Here is an 8,504-nt window from a genome sequence, read left to right as displayed (position 1 = left end):
TCACTGTTGTTAGTTTTAAACCTTTTAACTGTCTCAGTTTTACTTCAGAAGTATTTCTGAAATGTAATGATTTTCATCCCTTCTATTCAATAAAGTTTTATTTATTACAAGTGCGTATTTTATCATAAGACGGCTAACATAAAAGTCAGTCAGATCTATTTAGAGGTTTGAAAAGCATGCATGTACGTCTTTATTCATTAAGCTGTAGGGTCTAAAAGTTACAAACTCAACGAGGTAGAAATATAAAACATAAATTTTATTTCCTAAAAGTTCTTGCGGGATAAGTAACTAGGAATTAAAAAATTACTTGAACTGTAATAAAAGCAATTTTAACACCACACTGTTGAACCTTATTAATTTGTAGTTATTTCTCGGCCTGCTCTTTTGATTTCCCCACTATTTTGTTCACAAAACATTTCGTTACAATACTTCAAGCTGCCACTTAGTTGTGTGTTTGGTTTTGTTACACCACGTAAATAAAAATGGATTCCTGTAAATGTTAAGACTTTTCAAAAGCAAGTGAGAACAGCGGACATTTACTCTGGAAATTTAAATGCTCTTCCCTACTTCTGTAACGAGCGCTGAACGGCAACAGACAACTACATTATATCTAGCAGAAACCAAAGAGCTGCCTTTAATGCAATAGATCAACAACCGATACACACAGTCATAATTATCCTATGACAGAGGCGATACATACCACGAATAGTTACAGTCGTATGATGGTATTTGATAACATGCGCGAGCGATCGTCACAACTTTCAAATGCTTTTTTTCATTTGTAAGAACTTCCATAACTTTCTTCTCCATGTCCTCAAGGGAAATGGTGACTTTATTCAGTGACGAGAAATCCCGTTTCAAAGCAAACACCATGACTGTTGATGTATCTAGAGCAACAATGTGAATCAAGTTCAAAAGTAAAATTATATGAATAGGCTTCCTTGGTTGTTCTCTTATCATTATAAAACACAACTGTTGCAATGAACAGTGGACATGTAACGCTAAATATTGGGCCAAATTTTACATGACATTCTGCACCCAAGTGGTGTTTTCCAATATAGATGATAATGTATTCTTTTTGTCGCAGCCTTTTCTTTTTCATCGAGCTGGAGAGCATAAATTGAACTTGCAAGAAAAAGTACAGCCCATGTCAGAATGTCAAAAAAATGTCAAAAGAAGGCTTGAAGGGAAGCTCTCACTGCTATATTTCTTGATGAAATATAGCAGTGAGAGACACCATGGCTAAAGACCTTTTTAATTTCCTCAAAATAAGATAAAAAAAAATTCATATTTCATGCTGCTGGGTAGTATTGTGTAGGTCAAATTTAGGTTTGTTCTTCTATTAAAACTTGGCCATCCTTGTTCCTTCTCCGTTTTTTCAGTCCTTCCTCTTGGGGGTTTGTCTCCTCTGAGAGAATACATTGATTATTTTAAGACTTCTGAATGTAACCTGTTTAACTAATAACCAAATGTAACTTTCTTTTTACTTGGTCATACCATAACATTCATACAACTGTGCATACCTTGTTGATCTGTTGTAAGAGGGGACCATGGTAATTCCAGCAGTGGTGAAAATATGCAACACACATCTCAAATACAGTGGCCTAATGTCTGCATATGGATCACAGTTTGGGACAAGTTGCCGCAACCAGTGCCATGACTTTGTGATTCGCTCCCTATATTTGACCAGAAAAGTAGTATTCAAAGTACTGGGTCTGACTTCTCAAAAGTTGCAATTAATCATTGATAATAATTAAAAAGCTGTTATAAAAAAGGACAGGACTGATCTTACAGTTGTTATTTAGACCTTTTTTTTTTACTTTTCAGTCCAGAAGTGATCACCTTTATTTAATGTTGAGCTTTAGACAAATACTAAATAACATGTCAGCTTATTGTTTTAGTTAATAATAGACTGATATTATTGGAGTTCACACAATGAAGACGACTGAGTTGGACAACCAAGATCAGGTTCTTATTAGGTACAATCAGTCAGTACTCACTGATCAGAAACCAATATTACTGTAACTTACAATACTTCACTGCTCAATAGTGTCTGATTATTTATTGATAGCCAATTAACACTTTCCTGCAATCTAGTACTTCCATATCTAATGCCCATCCCAATTTTCTCCAGACTTCTTCCATGTTTACAGTGAAACCCTTCTATGTGGTGTTGAGTTTCCAGCTCTTATTATGTATGAAGACAAAAAAGGATTGGAAAAGAGAACTCAAAGTAACACCAGAAATACCAAGTTTGATTTGGCAGAAGTCAATTGTATTCACCCATATCCCACTAGAAAAAGATTTTAAAAAAGTCAGAAGTAGTAACTCACTGCATATGTGTAATTTCATATTAGATGCATGTATCTAAAGGGTCCTACTAATACCCCCTTGGCACTGGCTGCATTTTCATTAATTTCAAAACTGTTGGCAGTGAGGAAAAGTATTAGGTTTGATAGTATGAGATACCTGAATTATTATGCTGAATTTTCATTGATGGGGCAGCTACTTTCATTTTTGCTCAAACATGGAGTAAATTTTACTCGAGTAGTCTTTCACTTGGAAACTTAGCATATACCAGTACACAAAATTTGTGTGGGTTGGATATGCAGTCAGTTCTAAGCTCTGGTAATGTGAATGCAGTTTTGCATCTTAAGAAAGTTACCAACATTTCCATTAAATAATTTTCAGTTTTGTTACGGTACCAAAAGTTGAGAATGAGCTTACCTTTGGGAGTAAATTTCTTCATTCACATTCTTTTCTTGGGTTCTCTAATCATTTTTATCAGCTTTTGTCTGTGAGGTCTTTTTTCCAGATTGATTGATTTCATCATTGGAATTAGCACTCACTGGCTCCATCACAGCTTTTTTCTGCTTTGTTTGTTTCCTGCAGGAAATATCTTGTGGAATTTCATCCATGGCCTGCATCTTGTCCTCTTCTTTTGTAAGCACTGAAGGTTGCCAGTTATCTCTTTGCATAAACCCACTAGACATAACAGTGCTCCCTGGGCCACCTCTGCCTTTATTTACATGAACATTACTATTTCCATTTGTAACATGAGGATAATAGTGAAATGGATGGTGTGGCAGCAGCTGTGTGTGATACAAACCACCACATGACATCTGTTCTGCTAAGTGAGGCACAGAGCTCTTCTCATAATAGCCTTGCTGATTCAAAGGTGATGAAGAAATCAAGAGTGGATGAATGTGATTATGTACACTTGGTGTGTTATCATAACCATGTAAAGATGATGAAACTGAAGGTAAACCCCTGCTTGAAGCTGGACTCTGCCCATCTTTAAGACTTGCTGCTCCAGCACCTGGCTTAAACAAGGAATTAGAGGGATTCTGCATTGCTTAAAACATCACATACATGTACACTGCAAAACTACAGGCAGGTGTAATCTGAAAAGTTCTTCTCAAGTATATGGCAGTATTATTAACACTGTGCAGTCAACATAATATTACCAACTGAAGGCAAACAAAACAGTCACAATGTATTAACCTGGTGCAATGTTTCATTTAGACTGCTCAACAAGCTGCCCCAACGATCCTGTAAATCTGCAAGTACACTACATCATATCAACAAGCAGCCAGCTCACTTTGATGTCTAACTAGCACCCTGACTCTTGGTTCACATTAAAGAAGTACCATTTACAGCAGCTAAAAATCCAGAACTACACAATTAATCTGTTAGTAAACAAAACATGTGCTTAACACATTTAGCAGACAAGTTGCTACAATTAATGAGCCCACTTACTCTGATCTTCAACTTGGTTATGAGCTGGGGAAACTATAATTTTGAGGAAACAAGTGATATGCAGTCAGAGGCTTACAAATGATGAATGTATTCACTCCTTCACCAACCTCTTCCATATAGAGCAATAATCAAATAATACCTTTACTATCATGGTTGTTACTTGATGATAGAAAAGCTAGCTGTGTCAAATTTCCTTTTACTTACAATGCTAGGCCTCTTTGATTTGGGAGTAACTGCAACAACATTTTGAAGAAATTTTTAGACAATGTCTCCCTTGTAAATCTATCAAATTATTATCAAGTATTCATAAATGATATTTTGTTTTTACAAGGTGCACAAGTATTCACCAGACTGAAAAGGGCCATGCATATAATTATGCATGTTCAGTAATAAAAATGAATAGGAAATGAGCTAAATTGAAGTCAACACTAAGTTACAAAAAAAATTAAAGAAAATTCTCACAAGTGATTAGAAGACAAGTATACTTGGTTGACATTACAATTTTCTGAAAGGGGCTAAATTGTGTATGGCTCTGCCAACAACATTCTCATTATGCACACAGCTTCACTGCTTGATTATACTCATTTAGTGTCCACCACAAAAAAGTTCTCGACTATGTCCAGGGAGAAACTGTCAAAACCAGAATGAACATGTTCACAAAATGTGCCACCAGTCAGTAGAAAAGAAATTGTTAGTTGGTGGTTTGATTTGCTTGCAGTTAATTCCATTGCTTAGTTATTGTAAGTATTATGGATATAAACCCACAACACATCCCAATTAGACTACTGTCCAGGTTTTTTTCCTCTCTTTAAATTTGTCTTTTTTTGGGAAGGATATCTAGTTAAAGAGCAATTCAGGCAGAGTACACCATCCAAAATTCCCTGTAACTCTGGCTATATAAATTGACTATATAAATAAACACTCTGAAAAATAATGCGAGACATTGAAAAAAAAAAGCTAGCATGAATTCCCCAAGTGCTTTGTGATAGATACTGGCAAATTGTCCTGGTTGTTTTATCAGGCGATTTACTGCACTTCCCAAATCACATTCCAGTGTCAAGCATTTGAACACAGGCTCATCAATGTACTGCTCTTGCATCAAGTATCTTACAGAATCTAGGAGAAATTTCTAAATTTAGTTATAACACTTAACTGCAACAGACAACTTTTACCATAAGTCAATACTCAAAAAAAATAACATACTACATTCTAGTGTAACAAAGAATTAAAAAAAATAGGATCAAATTTATTTTTGGAAACAGTTCAATTGGTTCAATCTTTTAGTTGTCAATTAGGAAACTCACAGCTGAGTTACCTTTTATAAAAAAGCTACAATTTTAATTTACATTGGTTTCTGCTACACTATTAATTTGCATCTCCAGCTAGATATAACATTCAAAACCAGAGAAGCCTTTCAGCCGATTATTAGAAGGGGCAATTTAGTTATACCTACATGTACAGGACTTTGTACACTGCTGTTGTTTTAGGTAAGCAGTTTTCCCATCATTTACTACAGTCTCCATTAACCCATGTAAGTTAAGGGAATTACTAGAGGGGATGGAAAATCACTGACCTGATTTAATTTCTTCTTAAGTTTCATTGACATAGCTCCATCAGGAGCATTACAGGTATGTAAGACGGCCAAACGGTCGACGTAAGAACAAAAGATCCGAGGGAAGATTTACAAGTTTATTACACAGCAAATAAATGCAACGGTACAATAAAAAAACGGGAACGAGTGACACTAAACAATAAATAAGAAAACAAAGTTCCAATGAGCCAAATGATGTAGCAAGATTAAAAATGACTTAGGAAAAAGTACTTAACAGTAAAAGATAACCTACAGACAGAAATAATTCAGTAAAGAAAGGAAACAAATAAAGTACTTGAAAACAGGAAATTGTGTGACAGAAACTATCAAAAATAGTGATTGCTACACCAGGCATGAATTCAACAAAGATTACAAGCTAGGCTTAATATTACAACTTGAGCTAATACAGTATAAAACAGTGAAAGGAGAAAATGAAATTACTAGTGTAATGAAAACACAGGAATCATAGCAACAATGAATTGGAAGCAGGTAAGCAAAATATTACAGCTGCTAAAACGAAAACAATTGTAGTTCATATAGCAGAGAAATTACATGCTGTGCGACAAAGGTCAGAGTAAATAAATAAGATACAGTAGTAAGATAAAAAGAGTATGTGGCTAAACTAAGCAAATTCTAACCCGAAAATCACTACAAAAATACAATGGAAACAACTATATGCTGAGCTTAGGGCTCAAACAAACATAAAATACTGAAACATACCAAAAGCTAGTATAGCTTAGAATCCACTTTAAAGACACTCTCAGGAAGGCAACAAATCAACTGAACTCACCGAGCAAACAGTTGTAACTTATAGTAAATTACAGGAAAAGGTAAAAATAACTTAAAACCAAATTTGGGCTAGGAGCGATTAATTAAACAGGAATTACCCAAGGGAAATCGGCAATTAAACAGGAATTACATAAGGGAAATCAGCAGTTAAAGGAATAATACAATTAACACATTACTAACACAATTAACACATTACTAACATTACTGACAAATCGCTAAAATTCCATAAAATAAAATAAACAGAACAAACATGTTTTAAGTAGGAAATAAGCCTAAGTGACTCTGTCACAGGTACATTAAACAATAGATTTTTAATCAATCTCTTTTTCTTGAGATTGACCTTTATTTTTAACAATATTTAAATTTCTTAAGGGCCTCAGTTCCTAAAGCAGTGGTCAAGGAAGCTGGCTCTGTCTCCATGAACTCATATAATTGGTTTCAATCTGTCATGATAATGAATAAGGGAAGGCCGGTTAAGGCCAGTAACCTTAGTGATATAAGTAACCAAGGAGAAAGGGACAGGTTTACCTGACAGGGGTCCAGAGGAAATAAACATAATGGGTGTGTGCTCATTACATGCTTTTGGTGATCTGTTGAAACAAAACAGGGTTCATCAAAGAAGCCATAGAGGCTATAACTGTCTAAGGGAGAGAGAATGTTTATTTAGTTTTGAGAAAGCAAGTAACACAAAATACATAGTGACAAATTTTGGAATATTTGAGAGAGATGAAATACTACAATGTTCAGAAATATTTTAGGGCTTTAAAGCCTTAAAGGGCAGGGCAAATTAGCCTCTATATTATCACTAATTGTTTACAGTCCACTATAGCAAATCTTTAAATTACCAATTCATGCAGTTTCAAATAAAGGAAAAAAATCTCAGGACTTCAATAAATCACTATGTTGATCATAAGAAATGCCCAGAAGACTTAGTCAGTTCTTAAATTTAATCCAAGGCTTAACAGCATTTTGAATTAATCATGTTCAGGTAATGACATTTTCAAGTGAGAGTAATTTGGTGTTAATCAAGCACAAATACATTCTTCACAGAAAACAAAATTAATTTGCAAAAGAACATAAAGCAAGTGTAATTTAACACTGTCTTGTGTTACAACTTTGCACTTGTTTATAATTCAACATTTGTGTTACATGAACAATGCACTCACTTGCAGCCACTTGGAAGCACATAATTTTTTCATGTACATAAAAATGTGTTTAAATTGTACTTAATTTGGCCACTCACGATAAAAGAGACAGACTTCTTAAAAAGATGACACTTACTTGATAGTCTTTATGAATTTGTTTTCTTCCCAGCTGATGCAATGCTTGATTCCTTGTTAACATTACACCCTAAGGACTCCAGCATTTTGTAGATGATTGTTGCTGAATCTGAACTTTTTGCTGAGGACAAATGTATGCATGCTCCTTTTCCTCTTTCCTCTTTCTGCAATCAAAGTTAGCCATAGTAATGCACTGAACCCCTTTTAAAATTCACCAAACCTGACTACGTATTAAAAAGTAAATGACAAGGAAATGCTGTTTTGTTTCCTAAAACTTCTCATTTTGTACTTTGAATGGTCATATTAAACTTGCAAATGATGTATTTCTGAAGTCAGTTTGTCTACTTCTATAATCGACCTCTCGAGAAAGGCATAGCTTACTTACCCACAACGTGCTTTCGTAAACAAAAAACTTCAGCCCAAAAATCCCCAGCAACGCGCATGCCCTGTTTATCACGAGCTAGGTTTTTAAGGTACTGAAACTTTTGAAGGATCGTTTCGAGCGATGAAATGATAGAACATCACGCAGACTCACCTCGGCGCTCTTTGCATTTGCGTCAGAATCCTCAGTTTTACTTTCGATCATTGTTCAATTGACGCGAAGAGGTACTAGATTGTGATATGATTTGGACTTCGCCTTCAGAAGGCATTGAAATTCTTAAACGTTTTTGTTTTGTACGTTACGTCCAGACATATCTTCCCGCAGAGACATCCATGAAATCTGTCAGGCATTCTATCGAGTGGCCGCGGGAAGAGTAGCACGAGTCAACAAAACGTGCGGTGACAAGTGCACGTGAGGCGTGCACGTGAGGAAAATACTTTCAGGTTAATTAAGGGGTATTGTACACAACAAACGAAATCAGTATGATAACAAGAGTAGTACCTTTTACGCCGAAAAAACTGTTTTTGAAATCTCATCGCGTGGAGACAAACACAAAGTAAGCTAAAAATGCAAATATCGCGTTGAAGTTTCAAATATTCGCCTCATTTGTTGGAGGAATCAGTGTTGAATGATGGCATTCCATAATGTATTTACCTTGCACTGTTTGAGTGATTTCTGCATTTTTCCACCAAACTCGCCTCGT

The 8,504-nt window shown here is 35.3% G+C and overlaps 1 pseudogene across 1 annotated transcript; it reads right to left on the bottom strand.

Moving 5' to 3' along the window:
• Positions 1 to 241: 241 nt before the first annotated feature.
• LOC111343401 (uncharacterized) lies at positions 242 to 8,137 on the bottom strand (annotated as a pseudogene). Its single transcript, XR_016000505.1, has 6 exons — positions 7,955 to 8,137; positions 7,421 to 7,583; positions 6,668 to 6,729; positions 2,728 to 4,875; positions 1,524 to 1,676; positions 242 to 887 (listed from the first exon to the last, which is right to left on the bottom strand). The product of XR_016000505.1 is annotated as an uncharacterized LOC111343401 (transcript).
• Between the last annotated feature and the right edge of the window lie 367 nt (positions 8,138 to 8,504).

Source organism: Stylophora pistillata, chromosome 1, assembly GCF_964205215.1.
Source record: "Stylophora pistillata chromosome 1, jaStyPist1.2, whole genome shotgun sequence".
In the NCBI taxonomy this organism is placed as follows: Eukaryota; Metazoa; Cnidaria; class Anthozoa; order Scleractinia; family Pocilloporidae; genus Stylophora; species Stylophora pistillata.
This window is presented reverse-complemented; position numbering and strand designations above follow the sequence as displayed.